Here is a 17,517-nt window from a genome sequence, read left to right as displayed (position 1 = left end):
ATGTCGTTTATCATCAGCTTTTCTGTCATCAGGATTTTTACTTCCAGCTTCATATCAAAAAAATGTTTCTACAATATTTGATTCTTGTCATTATTATTACTTAACATCAAGTAAATAATTAATTTCCGAGCAATATAGAATAGTTAATTGATTCTCCGATATCTGCCTCGGAACGGTTAATTCTCCGATTTCTGCCTCGGGACGGCTAGTTCTCCAATATCTGCCTCGGGATGGCTAAAAGTATTAACTATTCAATATTACCCAAAACGTGTTTTTTAACGATCAGTGAAGGTCGACAAAGTTATAATTTATCGCTTCATTATTTATACTGTTGTTAACGGCGGCATTTTGTAGTTAAATGATTTTAGATACAGGAAAACACCATATTCATTGCGACAAATCCTTGCTCTTTCCGAAATAACTATGCAGTGCCTCCAGAGCGTACGACTCACTGCTGACATCGGCCGAGCCTGAGGGCTCGAACTATCAGTTCGCATTATAGCTCGTTCTGTATCAAACTAAATCTAATCTAACATATACTAATTACAAAATACTGAATGATGCTAACGAGTTCGTTCAAGCGATTAGCGTCCTGTTGTTACATTACTGTGCTATTTTACAGCTTTCATTCACGTTATGTACAGTGTCTGATGAAGTATCACATTGTAACACTATTCTGATGCGCATGCTCATAATCCAAGAAGTCGGGTTACATTGTAGTGCAGAATCCGAAAAGAAACTGAAAACATATTTTATACTTAGCTAGCCAGCTATCAAAGCTGAAAATCGGTTTTCATTCCTTATTGAACATATAACTAACTAGATGCCACAATCAAAGACTTACACTTTTTCCCAAAAATATACTCGACTTGCAAAATTTAAAGTGTAGCCAGGTAAATTGGGTTGTCTTGTGTCAGTATATCCCAACAAAATCCTATTTATCTAATCAAACGTTACCACATTTTGTTGATAAAAAATGCTTCTTAGAAAATTTAATCACTAAAAATATAGTCTCAGGGTGAGCAAATAATAACTTGGTTTGAAACAAAAACTTTCTAAAACGTAAGAAACCAAGATCAATCGTCCTCGTCATGCGCAAGTTAGGAACGAGGACTCGATCAAGTTGCGTTTGCCAGCCGCAAAAGTTGCAACAGCGAGAATTATTTATAGAAATCAATATATTAGTTATAAATAGCAGCCTGTTTTGTTTAGGTCTAGTTTAGCGGATTTGACATAGGCAAAAAACCCTGGGGGCGAGGATGAAAAAAAGCTACCTAAATCTAAAAAATATTTATTTTCGCATTATAGCTTCCAAAAGAAGTTAGAAAAGTTGCAAATTTGTAGCACCAAAGAAAATTTCCAAAATTAGTTATGTCATGCTGTAGGCCGTAAATGCGTCGCTTCTCCTCTATTAATAGTTACTCCTCTATTAGTATTTAAGCTCTTACTTCTAAGTAAAATATACTATAAGCTTTTCCTCCATCTTGGATAGTAACCGCAGCAAGCTCCAATTTAAGTGGTTTTGCAACCGCACAATATAATATCTTTAATTGATGCCTCATGGGTTGACAGCGGGTTACAACTTGCACGTAAGTGTAATTGGTGTGGATGCATGAGGGTGTGACAGTGTGACGATGAGACAGGAGCAAATTGCGACTACATCAAATAATTTTCAAACATATTACTGTTTTTGAAAAAAAAATTTAATACATGTTAGTGAAGATGGTTAACTCAAACTTTTAGTACACGCGTTCTGTATTATGGTCTACCAGGAATAAGCTATATCATTAACCTATCCATAATTAGTTAATTTACATCATTTAAAACTGAACTGTTGACAAGGAAATTAAATAAGCAAACTAAGAACATTCTTTTTAATGTTAAGATGACAAAATGTTTTTTCAATGTGTCCAAACATTGAATGCATTTTGAGATGACGGTAGAGACTAAGCATCGTCATGCCTAAGCTTACTAATTTTTAGCTGTGTACACGTTCGCGAAAGCTTAAAAAACTTTTTCATACCAAATAATTTGACAATCTTAATGTTTTAATAACATAAGAAAAAGTTATCAAACTGCAATCCACTATATGTTACGTTATAGCAGTTATTGTTAAAAAAAGAAAAAGTCATACACACAGCTAGATAGTACAGTCAGGTTATCGAGCCTCATTAAAAAGAATAGACTGTATGAACTCAGTGAAAAAACGTTGAGGCCAACCAAATAGGAAAATACGTGCGCAACTCCTAAAGATGGGATTTTCCATAGACGATAACAGGCTGGAAGAATTGCCAAAGGAGTTTGACGTTGTCGACAATGCGTTAAGTGAATACATGAAAAGTCATGCAAAATTTCAGTTGTTAATTCCATTGATAGAAAGCTGTACGAATGTAATTAAAACACAGATCGAATGGCGAGAGAATTAATTTTGATCATTCTAATATACAGTATTTCCTTGTCAATAAAGCAAATTTTTAGGGCATTAAATTCTGTTTCCTACTATTACCGATACTTTCTTGTACTCTTCCTTATCTCTTATCTTTCCTACTGTATTTAACCTCGCGGTTAAGGAGATAAACACAATAAAGATATGAAGTGAAATTTTTCTTTGAAATTTACCTTAATGTTTCGTGTTTGATTATTTAACAATTTAATTTGACATTATTTATTAGTAGATTATAACTAGCGCTGAGTTTTTAACGATGCAAGATGCAAACGATAAATTTCAACTGCCCATCCATGCAAATACGTTTGCAGACGCACGACAAATAGTGCGTACAAGGACCGACGCCACCTGACAACGACCCATTTATCAGCTGAGAGAATATGAATGCTTGTACCAATGGAATGTTACTGATTGTTATAATTCTAAGATGTACTTTATGTTAAATTTGTAAGCACAGCCAAAAAGATTATTCTAAGCGTAGACATGTCTTTTGAAGAGGGCGTAGATATTATAGACAAATATTCCATGTATGTAATGCGTATATAACTTTCTATAGCAACTGTCATATGTCTCATCATGATATAATTGAAACATAGAAAACAAAATATCAACTTGGCTATAACAAAGAAAATAGAACACAAAACAGAAATTCCCTTCAAACCACACTGTAATTAGAATTACATGAGATATTAAATTGTTAAATTGTTAGCTATATTATAATACGCGCTGTCTGTGAGCCAAAATGGTACATCGGGGTTAAGAGGTGTAAATTACCATAGAATTCTCAGACGGCTTAATGCCCATCCTTCTTTTAAAAGGCCTAAAACCAGTCAAAATTTGTTTTGGATCACTAAGATATAAATCTCCTTTCAATAACTAGTTACTCCTAAGTGTTTTGAAATGCTTAACATAGGATCACATCTTTTCTTTTCTATATTTTCCATCACAGGGAACTTTCAAATGTAACAATAATTGATGCTACATATTTTCTAATAAATTTTAACCCTAAATGCACCCATAGGTCCCATACTTTCCAGAGTTCTAGACATTGGCTGTTGTTCGAAATTATCCCTTAAATTTCTAAGAATCCTTGTAATCGGTAAAATATAATAACTTCTGTTAGTTTTATGTTCAGATTTTGAAACTTCAATATAACTCTATTTTATCAAAGGAAAATATTTTGTAAAAGTTTTGACACATAACTCATGAAAAAAAAAGTGATACTAATTACAAGAAGTTATTAAAGTTTTCACAAAACCTATGGTATACCCTTTAACGTTTTGTAAAACTGATTTGTTTGTTGGTTAGCAGCAACTGAGAGTCAGACTGTTATAATTACTCTAACTCTGGTATATTTACAAATAGTTTTCGAAAGATTTTATGTAAATGTAAATTCTATTTACACTTGAAATCACAGTCTTAGTACAATTAATTCCAGTATATCACAACCAGATCTCGGTATAGGTTACGGGATATATCAACAGTGGTTTCCTTTCTTAGTGGTGTCATTCGGGAGGACTGAGCGAATGATACAATTTTTTATGGAATTTATGCAGAGGGTACTTTGATTGCATGCACGTGCGCTGTACGTGCAAAGATTGTATTTCTAAAATTTGGTACTTATGCAAAAAAGGTCAACAAAGACGTTGCTTCATGTTGTTTTTCAAGAGGGAGCTTGAAGCTACATTTATGATGAAGCTAACTTTTTGCTATAACTAGCTAGAGGAACTATTAAAGGACGAGACTGAAATTAAGCTAGCTAGGTGGAAAGTCAAAACCTGGTGAGGAAATTACAGATCCAGCTAATTATATAGAAATTGGCTATCAAACATTGCAGTGTGGTTAAACGTCAATAAAAAACCGATTAAGCCAACCCTTACGAAAATGTCACCTGGTCAGCTATAAAGGTTTTGTAGGCAAATCTAATTCTCAAACAAAAGCTTCAAAGTCTTATAAATTACAGGTGACAAAAACATGAGGAATATTAGAAAAAGCATTAGCTATCTAGACAAAATTCAATGGTTTATTAATCTCAGTTAAAATTTTTTGCTACTTATTTCAGGTTCACTTTAATGTCAGTAATACGATAACAGTTGGCGCTAATCTAACATTTAACAATAGTCACACAGTCGCTTTTTTTAGTTTTCTTTATCGATTAACCATTTAACCAGCGTAAATTTCGGCTATTGCCAAATCGAACTTGGATAATTTCTGATTGAAAAAAGTTTTTATATTAAGTCCTTTGCCGATAAGCTACATACTTTGTTATGCAATCTTAGTTGTCATAAAGTTGAGTAACTGTTCTATGGTCTGTGTGTAGATATCACAAGGTAAAAATTAGCAACGTAAATAAATCTTGTTTTGAGAAGTTCAGTTTTACAAATGATGACGGTTTTTTACCGATTTTTATAATTTTAATAAACCCTGAATAATATGTGAAATATGTCATGCGTATGATTTTTTAAAATGATGCGGGGTAGAAAAGGATTGTGTTAAACACAAATATATCTAGTATTTCTAAAGCTTTTAAGTGACTGATGATATATAATAAAACATTGTAGAGGGCTTAGCGATGAAAAAAACTAAAAAGCTAAACTTTAAAAAAATCATATATTCAGCAAAAGGAAGTCTAAAAAGCAGCTAATTACAAGTATAGTAGTCAATAGAAACCTCGTGTATCATCAAGTACAATACATAAATAGTTTGATCTTATCATTCAAGTTCCGATCTAATAATGCTAAATCCTTCAATAGAATTGAGTATAAAAAACTGAGACATTTTATTTCGTGTGAAACAGTTGCTCTAAGTAGGCTAACATAATGCATTAAATTCTGATATATTTTATGTTATTCTACCGGTTTGCCGTGCCAACTCTGCATGGGGTACCTGTGAGATGCGTTCTAAGAAGAAGATGGGATTCAGGCTCTGGGGTTGTTAATAAAAAAGCCAGACATGTGTTGAAGAAAATAGAATATGATGTGAAACAGTTAGAAAATTGTAAGTACGAGGATGGGAGAATATCATATTTGATTCAAAATATGGGTGTAAAAATTCTTGTAGAAAGGACCAAAAATTGCTTTCATGTCGTGACACAATTTTTGAGATAAGCTGTGAGTGTCATGGTGCATATCTATGGTAATTTTTATTTATTGTGAGTTTTCTAATTTGTAGATAAAGATTTGCTTAGCATGCGTTTGCTGAGAAGAATAAAAGAAGTCTTAAAGCCCATGAAGACAAGATCACGGCGTAAAGTTATTCTGGATAATATATATATCATAAGTTAAATGTTCACGTAATGAAAAAACCATTTTTGTAAATATTTTTCAAATAATAGGCAATTATGCTTCTGCATCCCATTTTTTTTTAGAAAAAAACAAACACAAAAAGAATGATAGAAAGAACTGAAATAGGTAGGTTAATTATATCAAAGATCTTACGGGTCCTTTAATCCATTTAATAGGATTGTAGATACAAAAATGCCTATTTTTTAGAAATTAAAGAAAAATCGATCTGAAAAAGAAATAACTTTAACAACATATTAATCAACTGTTCATAAAATCCAATTTGCATGAGGATGCAACTTCTACTTATAAGCAAGCCAAAAATGCTAAGAATATTTTCGCTTTATCTGAAGATTAAACATTATCCTCTTATTGTTATGGTCGCTAACAAGTTAGTCGTTGGTATTAGTAACATCGCAGAGTATTGCCATCGTGTTTCTTCTCAATTTGGTTTGCTTAGATTTCATTTTATTGATTGGATAAGCATAAATTAAGCGGTGTTGCTAATTAAATGCGAAATACAATTCAAAAGAATTCTTCTATTTCTTCTTGGGTTTTCTTGAAGGCTTTCGTCGACATGTTTTGTTTAGATGTATTAAAATATTTCAGAGTACTGAAATGAAAGTTTCAAGTACAATGTTTTCGGTTTTTTTGGGAGATAAAGGAGGTAAAATGTTGTACGTTTTTTAACGAAAGTGGTTTTGAACTAGAATAGGTAAACATCATTAATCCATTTTTGCCATCTTGTCAAAGGTCAGAAACGCAGGTGCTCCTTTCAATTTAAAGGATCCTGATTTTTCTAATTATTCTCAATTTTTCCACATTAATATATATTAACACACGTTACTTAAACCATAAGGGTCAAATAAAATATAGAGAGTTCACAGCTAATAGACCATTTCTTACCTTTTATATGAGAGATTTGATACCTTTTGAGTTCAATGTAAAAAATAGAACCAAACTTTTTTATTATTCAGTTTAAAGATATCAAGCATTAAAATAAACTGTTTATAAAAAACCACAATATGATGTCAGTAAATCTTTAAAAGTTTGTTACAACATATATTAATACCTCTAAATAGTTGTAATCTCATGGCTGTCATGACCTGCACATTTTATTTTTATGCTTTCATACATTTAAATGCATGTAACTGACTAGTTTAGTGAAGTTTGAATTCATTCTTAAAGTGCTAGTGGCTTAAGTGATATCCATGTCATACAAAAATTAATCATTGGGTTAACACGCATGAAGGTGGAGGTACAAATAATCTTGAATGAAAGCAATATAGTTTCGAAAAACAAATGTTTACAATTACTCAGAGATAATAGATCAATTTAGTGAATTATCAAGTAGTAACAACTGCTGCTACGAAGGTTTTATTTATAAAATTTTAGTTGTGGCTTAGGAGTTGTTAGACATGACATTGCAAAACTAAAGGGAATTTTTCCTATTTTATAGGCAATTTTCTCTGGCTAGAAAATTCTGTATACTTTACGCACGACCTTCTTCTTGCGTGACTTGGATCACTTGGATTCGGTCTTGTTATTCCATGACCATGGTTTATAAAAAGGAAAAGAAAACAGTTGGATTTAATATTCAATTTTGATTTCTCGTATTTCCCTTTTATAAAATTGATTAATAAATCCTATGAAATGCATATAATAAATAACTGAGAAAGGTCGTTTGAGTAAAAGAGTTAAAATTGTACGTACTGCATATAAGCTATTCTGCTGATTGGGTGCGCAATTGTGTATTTGTCTGGCATATTCCTTTCGTTTTTAGGTACACAATTTTCACGTTGACATCTCTGCAATCAGCTGGATTCACATCTTTTAATATTGGTTACTAATGGTTAATTTTCATTTAAACTTGTAATTAAAAAGACCAGTTAATTAAAAGCCGAATTTTTTGTTAAGATAATGGTAATTACTATCAATTAACTGATCGCCTGAATATGTGGTTTTTGTCACCAGGCAAAATTTTTGATTTAATCTCATCAGATCGCTATCGAAAGTTAGAACCAACCTTCTCTAGACCATATGGAAATATAACAGAATATTACTGTTTTTAATAACATTTCAACGTCCTTATCTTTTGTGTTATACAGATTATGCTTTGATTAGGACAAAGCCAATGTTTCTGTATACATGTCATGAGAAAATATTCGTACAATATTTAAAACAGGGCATATAGGGGCCCTTTTGTCAACCGATTTATTAAATCCTTCTCTAATTACATTTTGGTAGATTCGTACATCGCTTATGTCAGCACTTTTCCTGTGACGCCCCCAAGTAACGTTTTTTTATAATAACTCCTTAATGCTATGTTACCCTTCAGAGGCTTTGATATTTGCTATTACTCGAAACTACCCCTAAAAATCTCTATGAAACCTTTATAATGAGGAAAGTACAATAACTCTTATCAAGATTATCCTTAGAACATGAAACTTAAGACACAACTTTGTTTCATCAAGAAGAATCTATCCCCATCTTTTGGACACGTGATTAATCTGATTTCCCGATTTTTGCAGATTTTACCCGAAAGTCGTACTTAAACGGTTTTTTGGGCAATTTTGGGCAATTTATCATGCAATCTATGTAAAAATCGGAAAATATGTTAAACAATGTTTAATTAGCTTCCAGAAACTTCAAAAAGAATGTAAAAATTCGCTCTAGAACTAAAGTCATTGAATTTTAAGCAGATAGTGACATTTTAAACAAAAGCTTTTGATGACGTCACAGAGAATGTGCTGCCGCAAGCAAAAATTTATTGTGGCCATTTTGTTCCTTTTGTGACGTACTATAAGTGTGCTAACTTTGATTCAATTTGGACAAGCGTATGAGAAGTTATTAAGGGGGTAGATTCCGCCCACCGTTATATTATGTTCGAAAAACCGCGGACCAAATAGGGTAAACCTATTGAAAAAAGCCAACATTGCCCTAAAATTGGATTCCTTTCCAAGCACACAAACATGTTGTTGCTAATATATTATTATATAATTTATTATTTCATTACCCATTCTCATTCTACAAAAAAAACCCAGCTGAAATATACAACTAACCTGAAAACAAGGTTAGTTTAGAGAAATAATTTTCCACCGAAAGTGATGCACACTTCGTAGTTTGTTTACCGTTATTATTTCTCAAACTAAGCACTCAAATGAGCTAATCATTAACGTTTGGTAAAAGAAATAAAACATGGCATTTGTTTCCTACCCATTGGGCTTATTCAATTTGCTAGATTGCATTTTTTTCTAATGCTTAGCTAGCTATAGTTATTTGTTTTAGATTTCATATTTTACACTGGAATTATTGCCTTCTACCTAGCTAGCTAGTTGAGGCATTATTAAAACACAATTTTGTATTTGTTGACATATATACCGCATCTGGTGTTATTGGATATTTTCATTTTTTGGAACATCTGTAAATAACATTATGACTGGGCTGCCCTGAGTATGTTGTTGGATTTGGGTATGGTGGTCGAGGTAGTGGGCTATACTTTTAAATTCGGGTAAAAATCCCCTTTTACTTTAGTAAAAAGTATTATAAGTAATTATGTATCAAAAAATTGAAGTAATTTACTGCTAGCTAGCTAGCTACATTTTAAATCACGCTTCATATAGGACTACTAAGATTGTTTTTAAATTAATGGATGTCCAATTTGGGTGCGTGCGTAGCAATAAAAATTGTTGTGGCGTGCTCTTAAACAAAATCTGATAAAAGTAAAATTAAACTTTTTTGTATTTAACTTACTTCATGAGTTTTAGAAGTTATGCATTCTAAATGAGTGCGGTATTTAAAGGAAATTGTGAAATTTAACCAATCAACAAAAAGGCAGTTTCTCGGCAAATGATTATTTGAGAAACTATATGAATCTGACATGACTTTTAAAACCACATGTTGTTTCTGCCTAATAACATTTTGGTCATTCAAGCTAAAAACACAAATTTGTATGTTCTCTGACCTGGCAAGCCAAACAAAAAGATTCAAGTAGTTATTCTTCATTATGACTTACACGCATTATACTCGACCGTCATGATCAGAGGTCTGATCGGGGTGAAGCATTCTCTGATGAGAATGAAATACGGATGTGCTATGACAAATATTCACCTATAAAAAGATTCATGTTTACCACTGCCATATCAACATAGCATTGTAAAAGACCTAATTTTATTCCAATGAACTCGGCACTTTTAAGTCAATTCTATAAATTTCTATAAATATAATATAATTATTATAATTAATAAGAGCAATATCGTAACATTTGAATTTCTTTTTTCATAAAACAAGTACGTCTAATCAGCTTGAAGATTAACAAACATACATACTGCCAACATATAGTTGATACGCGTGGTAAGTTTGGTAAGTGCGTGGCCCCCAAAACCATTTTGATTACCAAGCACTGAGTTACAAAAATGCTTATAAATATAAACTAAACAGGAAGAAAAAAACAAATAGCAGGGGAGTGTGATAATAATAACGATGCAAAACTTAAAACAGCACATATTTCTTGAACATATAATATATAATGACAAACTGACTAACTATTTAGCAAGAATTATAAACTAAGCACCATGAACCAGTATAGTTTTAGTGAAACACATGTACTTGATTTTAAAGTTTGCTTGTTTTGTTTTTTTGAGAAATAGGACAAAAGCTTGCACGGGCCAGCTAGCCAGCGCTGCATTTGCCATAAATGCACACATCATATCAATAAATATTTTTGTCACACTACCACTACTAAATAGCCTCTGTCAGGGACGATTTAGCTATGGTGTACTGGTGTAAATACACCAGCAAAAATTCAGCTAAAAAATTTAGGTGTATCTCTGTGAGCCTTTTGCTCTTTGATTTTTACGCCCCGACCACCCTCGCCGTTTGGGTTTTGTGGTCCTGTTTTTGTGTCAATTTAGCCGCATGCGGCTGTTTCATCCTGCGAAATTTTGGATATCCTGATCGGCACCGGATTCACTATTTACACCAGTTCAACTGGTGTAAGCTGCGCATTCTTCTGGGCAATAAATATCCTGGTGTATTTCTCTGGTGTAGCCAACTGGTGCGAAATGAAAATTATGCGGCATGACGATCCAGGACACATATTCAGGTGAGTGATCTGCGAACTTTCTCTTTTACGACCGCTGTGAAACAGGTCAGTGTTTTTTTTACTTGATTTATGTCTTTAAGAGTGTTGAAGTGGCGGATTCGATATCAGATAAACAACTGAAGTTAATCGAAGATTTGGGGCGAGAGGTAAAGCACCATATTTTGACATGTATTGGGGAAGTATCAGATTTGGATACAAGGGTTGGAAAGAAAGTTGGACTGAATGTCACAGACATTAGCTACTGAATGCACACTTGGCAAAATTTCCTACACAGTCTATTTGTTGATGATAAAGCAGGTAAGAAATTTTATTTGTTTACTTGTGTATTTTTTAATATAAATTTTAAATACAGAAATAGTTACTAGCTGCCTAGCTACTCACATGATAAGTTCAAATACCAGCAGGTAAAATTTTCAGCAGAATTTTTATAAACAGTGTGGTTTGTTTATATTTGAACTTTTATTCTCGATAAATGCATCTAATCTATAATATATATAAACTTAGTTATTATAGTTTATTTGTTTGCTTCATATTTTTATTTTAACATTGTGTTTTTGCAGACAGCTTTGTAGCTAACTATCGTCTATAAAGTCTCAAACTTTATAGACGATAGTGACTTATAGTTTGGGGGGCTCACAACGCCCCCCAAACCCCCAGTTGTAAGATTACCGCCCTGGCGGGCGGTGAAGCCTCTTCGAGGCTTTTTTACACAAGTCAAAAAAAATCCTAGATCCGCCCCTGTCTGTATACTTATATTCACTGCGATTCTTCCAATGTGCCAGTTGAAAATTATAAAATTAACACGATTACTAAAGACAAAACAGGAAATAAACAGTTTGGCGTCCTTAATGTTAACTAAATTAACCTCGTTTTTTATGTTTTAACTTTCTTCGCCGCCACGGAAATCATGAAAAGACAAGCACTTAAGTTATAAACCTTCACACAATTGTAGAATATCGTAAAAAACGTTTGTATATTTTCTTATATTTAACGACGTCATTGAGATTGAAATATATGAAATAAAGGACCATTTTATCCATGTCACTATATATCTAGTTTCTCGTGTGCTTCGTACGCAATAGCTGGTTCTTGTCAGAATTTATGAATTCATAAAAACGTTTTAACCGGAGAATGACGTCATTAGAATAAACAAAGACGTGCAAAATTATTTCTTATTTTATCGTTAAAAATTAAAGAACCATTTTTAGCTGAAATATTTACACATATGTTATTAAACTTTATGGAATTATAGAGTATTAAATCGAGAGATGACACAGATGTAGAGAGAATAGTATATTGATATAATTGAAAGTATAAATAATGCTATTTCTCTAAATCAATCTGTATTTTAATCCTTATAATTCTCATATGGTCTTTGTTATTCCTTGGTGAGCACCCTGTGAACAACACACACATTACATAAAAACGTACAAAGAAACTATGATCAGATACCACACTCTTCCATGGATGTCAGTCGTTATCGAAATTCCATAACATTACCAAATTCCCCATGTGAATTTATCAGAAGCCCTTAATGAAGGGTAGAAAAAAAGGGAGAAAAGAATAAAAATTAGATATGGCGTAAACGGATTGAAGGAATTTTGTGTCAGGTAAATGGGTTTGACTAAAACTGTGCTGACTAGAAATCTGTATGGGGGAATTAATTTTTTTAATTATAATTGCATCTCAAGTTGGTGTGCTGAACAATGCAGGATGTGTTTTATTTATGTGAGTTGTTTGTCGTACTTATTTGCTTGCGTCATTGTGCACTTCCGAATTACAAATTGCTATCGTTGCCTTTTATCGGAGGTATTGAGGTATATCATTGACATGTGAACTATGAGTTAAATGGATGTCATTTAAAGTTAGATTGTTATCAGTAAAAAAGCAAATTAAAGAAGCAATCAGAAAACATTTGTTCATGCTAACAAGACTTAACTAAAATTCCTTTATTTTGTTTTAAAGTGAAATAAAGACGGTAAATTGAAGCAATGACATAGCTACCCAAGTTTACTAATTCGATCAAAATAAAAACATGTGGGAAACACTTTTCAAATTTCGTGTGTATAAAAGCTTGCGAATAGTTAAGATGAAAATAATTCGTCTTAAATTGTTATAATCACAAAATTAGTCAAATTATTTGTAGGTGGTAGCTAACCGCCCAATTTTGAAAACGCGGAAAAAATAATATCGTCTTTAATTCTTCGTGTTTTTATTGCAGCGAATCTTTAATTTGAGAGTGATACTTTTGCGGTTCAAAAATTAATACACAATAAAAATTTAGTTACATTCAGCGAAATTTCAATAAATAGGATAGTCGTGGATTGTGATTCAATCAATTGCCTTTTGGAATTAAAACGCGGATGCAAATTAAATTTGACTTTCTACTATATATATTACTTTCTTGTCAATGTAACAAAATTTGAGACATCAAATTCTATTTCCTACTATCACTGATGCTTCTTTATATTCTTCCTGATAACTTATATCTTTCCTACTACCTTACAAACTCACTATAAGTGAGATATAACATGTAAAAACATATCACGTGAAGTTTCTATTGGAATTATGAGTAATAATGTTGAGTGCAAAGCTTGTGTTTCGTTGTTTCACAATTTATTCTAATAATTGGTCTGTTAGGACAGACATTTGATGTTCTAAATTTTTTTGATGCGAGGTAATAACGCATAACCTAGCATAAGGCTAAGATACGAATCCTTGTTAAAATTGAATTTTTCTATACCTATGCAAAGATGTAATCTGCTCTGCTGGTTATGTAAACACAGATAGAAATACATTACAAGTATTAATTGTTCCAAAAAAAAAAGTAAAAAAGGAGAAAGAATTGACTAGCAAACCAGGGTGCATACCAACTGTCCTAGGTCTTAGCCAATACATATTCTGACCTATATATTTAAAACAAAATTTCAATTGGTTATAAACAAAAAGAGATGAAACAAAAAATAGAAATTCCCTTTGATTCACAGTGAAAAAAATTTTCTACAATTTTCAAATTTGTTCATAGGTTATGTATTGCTTAGTAGTTTAGCAACCTCAAACTTGCGACACAATATACAATTAAAAAAAATTGTTTTGTAGTGATGGTAGAACTAAAAATCTGTGGAATTTAAATCTCCTTTCAATATGTAGTTATTCGTAAATGTTTTAAGATGCTTCACATAAGATCACATCTTTTCTTTTCTATACTTTTTATCCCAGGGAATTTCAAATGTGACAAAAATTGATGGCATTTTTTCCCCAATCTTTTTCTTTTCCAATCTTTTTTTTAACGTGATGCATATTTTTGTTTGAAGAGTGTGGCTGGAATTTATTACTGTTATGTGCATATTTCTATATTTCTACATATATTTTTTTACATTCTGCTATTTACTTCCTTGTAGAATAGACATATGAACAAAACAACATCTTTTCCTACTCTCTTAAAATAACAATCTTTTGAATGGCCAAAAAAGCCATACTTAAGCATTTCAAATTCAAGCAAAAAATTAACGAATAAAATTAATTCAATTAAAGAAACAGAAGTGATACTAATTACAGGAAGTTAGTAAACTTAAAATGACATTTGAAAGACTGATTTCATTTTGATTAACAACAATTTGAGATCATGCAGTTATTATTACTCACAATCTGTTACATTCTCATTCCCAGACTCTCTCCAAGAAAGTAATGCTGGACCCATTTGGTCACGCGATGACTTCTAATTAGTTTATTTTTTAATAATTTTTTTTTCGCAAAAGATTGTATTTAGCATTTTAACATAATCAAACATGGCGGTGGATACACTACGCTCTTCTTTTAAGTCTAACGCTTTTCTCCTGAGAGTATACTCCTGAGATGTATACACCTGCGAAGAACGAGAATTGGTTCTCTCTAGTGTTAGCATAATTTTCAAATAGTTAGCTAGGATTTGTGTCCTAATGCTAGCCTGACTAGGCAGAAAAACTATGCAGATCTCGTCTTCCTTTTCGCTCCCTCCTACTTATTAGATAACTAAAAATTATTTGCATGTTATGCACATGTTTATTCAAATATCAAGTTTCTTTATTCGAAACATTCCTCATTTGTTTATCTTAGAAAGCTCTGGGGACAAGATTGAATCTGTTAAGCTTAAGAAAAATTTTTAGGAGGAGAAAGAAAGAATTAAATAAAAATGCAAAGGCAAGGAGTGCGCGAAGGAAAACACTTCTTCGTCTATTACTAATTTATCATTAACCTAACGGTACACACTCTATTCTGTATAAAATCAAGTGTCTAATTTATTTACAGATATATTCTATCTTGCATGTGCTAAAATTTTACCTACAAGTGGCTATCATAAACTCATAGCAGCTATAAATAGAAACTTTAATTTCTGATGAATTATGAAATACGTTGGCACTAGCCTCACTTTTAACAATAGTCACACAGCCGTTTTGATTTTGGTTTGTTCTATCAATTAACTATTTAACCAGCGTAAAATTCAACAACTATTAAATCAAATTTCAATGACTTTTTTTAATTGGTACACCATGAAAGAAAACTAAAACCAATTTTAAGAGAAACGAACTGTCATTTACTTATCGGCAAAATTTATTAAATGGAGTTCTTGTTTGCTGACAAAACACATGCATGAATAAGAATGAGTTACATCATTAAAACGATTTGTTTGACAAACTAATCGCTTGTCCTATAATCTCAGTTGTCACGAGAACTGAATGAAAGAAACTCTTTAAGTACTGTTTCTTTTTTCTATATGTAGCATAAGATTAAAAAAATAACAACGTTAAAAGGGTCAGTTTCCAAAGGGAGGGGGGTGGGGGGTTTCAAGGAATAATAATTTTTTTCTCAACAATGTTTTAATGCATACACGTAACTCTATGTAACGCAAAAATAATGATAAAAAGAACAGAAATAAAGGTAGATATATCAAAGACCAGGTACAAAAATACCTATTGTTTACAAAATTAAGGAAAACCAATCCAAAAAAAAATAACTTTAACAACATATTAATTAACTGTTCATAAAATCCAATTTGAATAAGGATGCAACTACTATTTATAAACATGCCAAAAATACTAAGAATATTTTCGCTTTATCTAAAGATTACACATTATCATCTTTTTGTTATGGTCGCTAACAAGTTAGTCGTTGGTATTAGTAACTTCGCTATCTAAGACTTTGTTAATCTTTTTATACCATTTAAAATCTTCAAATAAGTAAAACAGGATTCTTATTATATTAGGGTAGGATTACAATTGTCGAACAGCATTTACATACTAACTTATCGCACATACAGTATCTATCTCCCACGTTTTTCCTGTTTAAATTACGTTTAATTACATTGTGTTGACACTCATAAATCGTAAAATTCGAAAACCTTCCTTTTTTTCTTGTTTTTTTTTCATCAATCGAGAAATAAGACTGGATAACAATCTATTTCAAACTTTTTTTCGATTTCTGTTAAATTTTTCACAATCTCTTTTGAGCTAGACAAACAAAATTAAAGGTTCTTAGACAAATTTTCAAGCTCTTTCATTTGAAATCGAAATGCTTTGACGCAGGAAGTAAACTTTTAAAAAATTCTGTTTGGCATAAAGTTATGAAATATGAATATGAAATTATTTTCAGTGTATAAAAATCCAAACAAAAGTTACATTGATGTTACAACACAATCTCTTCTATACATACTATAACAAACATCTGCCGGCATGGATGTATGTAAACATATAGTTAGAAATACATCCAAGTCTGTTACCGCAAAGGCGCCACAAGATTTCTGTCTCAGGCATAAAATCATGCCAGCATGAAATCATGTCGCATAAAACGTGTAACCTTATACAGATGTTTCAACCAACACAGATAAAATATCTCTTTCTAGTATGTAACCATACTGTAATTTAATAATAATAATTAATATTCTCAAGCCTTTTGGCATAAAAGCTGATTTCCATTGACTGCATATACTAAAGCGCAAAAAGTTCACAAGTGTTTTTGTTATCGCGTGCGCGGTTGGACAAAGCCTCTAAAATTGTGCTCATGCGCTAACAAAAAAGCACGTAATCTTTTTGCGCTGTAGCAAAAAATGCAGTTAAATGAAAACGAGCCTTATGACAGTTATTTTGCATTTATTACCTGTATTTTACTTTCGGAACTGAAAAACAAACCCTCAAACAAACCTCATCCCCAGGGCCCTTCTCTCTTTCTGACAACTTGACGTCCGAGATTGCGAGAAAGATAAAAGGAGTCCTGGAAATGATATTGTTTGTGGGTATTCCACTTAATAAAGTCCTTTAAAAACCGTTTCTGCAACCTAGATGGTTGTACAAAAAGTTGCTAACTCTTATTTTGTCTTATGGCCTTTAAAACATTGAAAGAAGCTAAACACTGACCATCACTGCCAGATTTACTTCTATTAGAAATACTTGAACCATTTTCTAAGCGAGTTTGTGGTCACTGCTTGATTGCCAAAAGTCTCTTAAGGTATGCTTTTACTTAATTTGATAATTTTAATTTAAAAGTGGAGGTTTATTAACTTTTATTTTGGTACCTGTAAGCAAATTGCTCTGTCGAGGACTTTATGTTTCTGTTTATGATTCCACCAATACATCTGCTTTGCTTGTGTGTGTGTGTGTGTACGGAAAATTGAAGCTGTTATAATACACTTGTCAATTTTGTTTAAAACGTTT

At 32.0% G+C, this 17,517-nt stretch overlaps 1 long non-coding RNA gene across 1 annotated transcript; it reads left to right on the top strand.

Annotated features, from left to right (window-relative positions):
• The first annotated feature begins 5,169 nt into the window (after window positions 1–5,169).
• Window positions 5,170–10,045, top strand: LOC130622170 (uncharacterized). The gene is made up of 3 exons (XR_008981014.1): window positions 5,170–5,443; window positions 5,618–5,856; window positions 7,511–10,045. It is a non-coding gene; the product is annotated as an uncharacterized LOC130622170 (long non-coding RNA).
• Window positions 10,046–17,517: the final 7,472 nt, after the last annotated feature.

Source organism: Hydractinia symbiolongicarpus, chromosome 12, assembly GCF_029227915.1.
Source record: "Hydractinia symbiolongicarpus strain clone_291-10 chromosome 12, HSymV2.1, whole genome shotgun sequence".
Taxonomy (NCBI): domain Eukaryota; kingdom Metazoa; phylum Cnidaria; class Hydrozoa; order Anthoathecata; family Hydractiniidae; genus Hydractinia; species Hydractinia symbiolongicarpus.
This window is presented reverse-complemented; position numbering and strand designations above follow the sequence as displayed.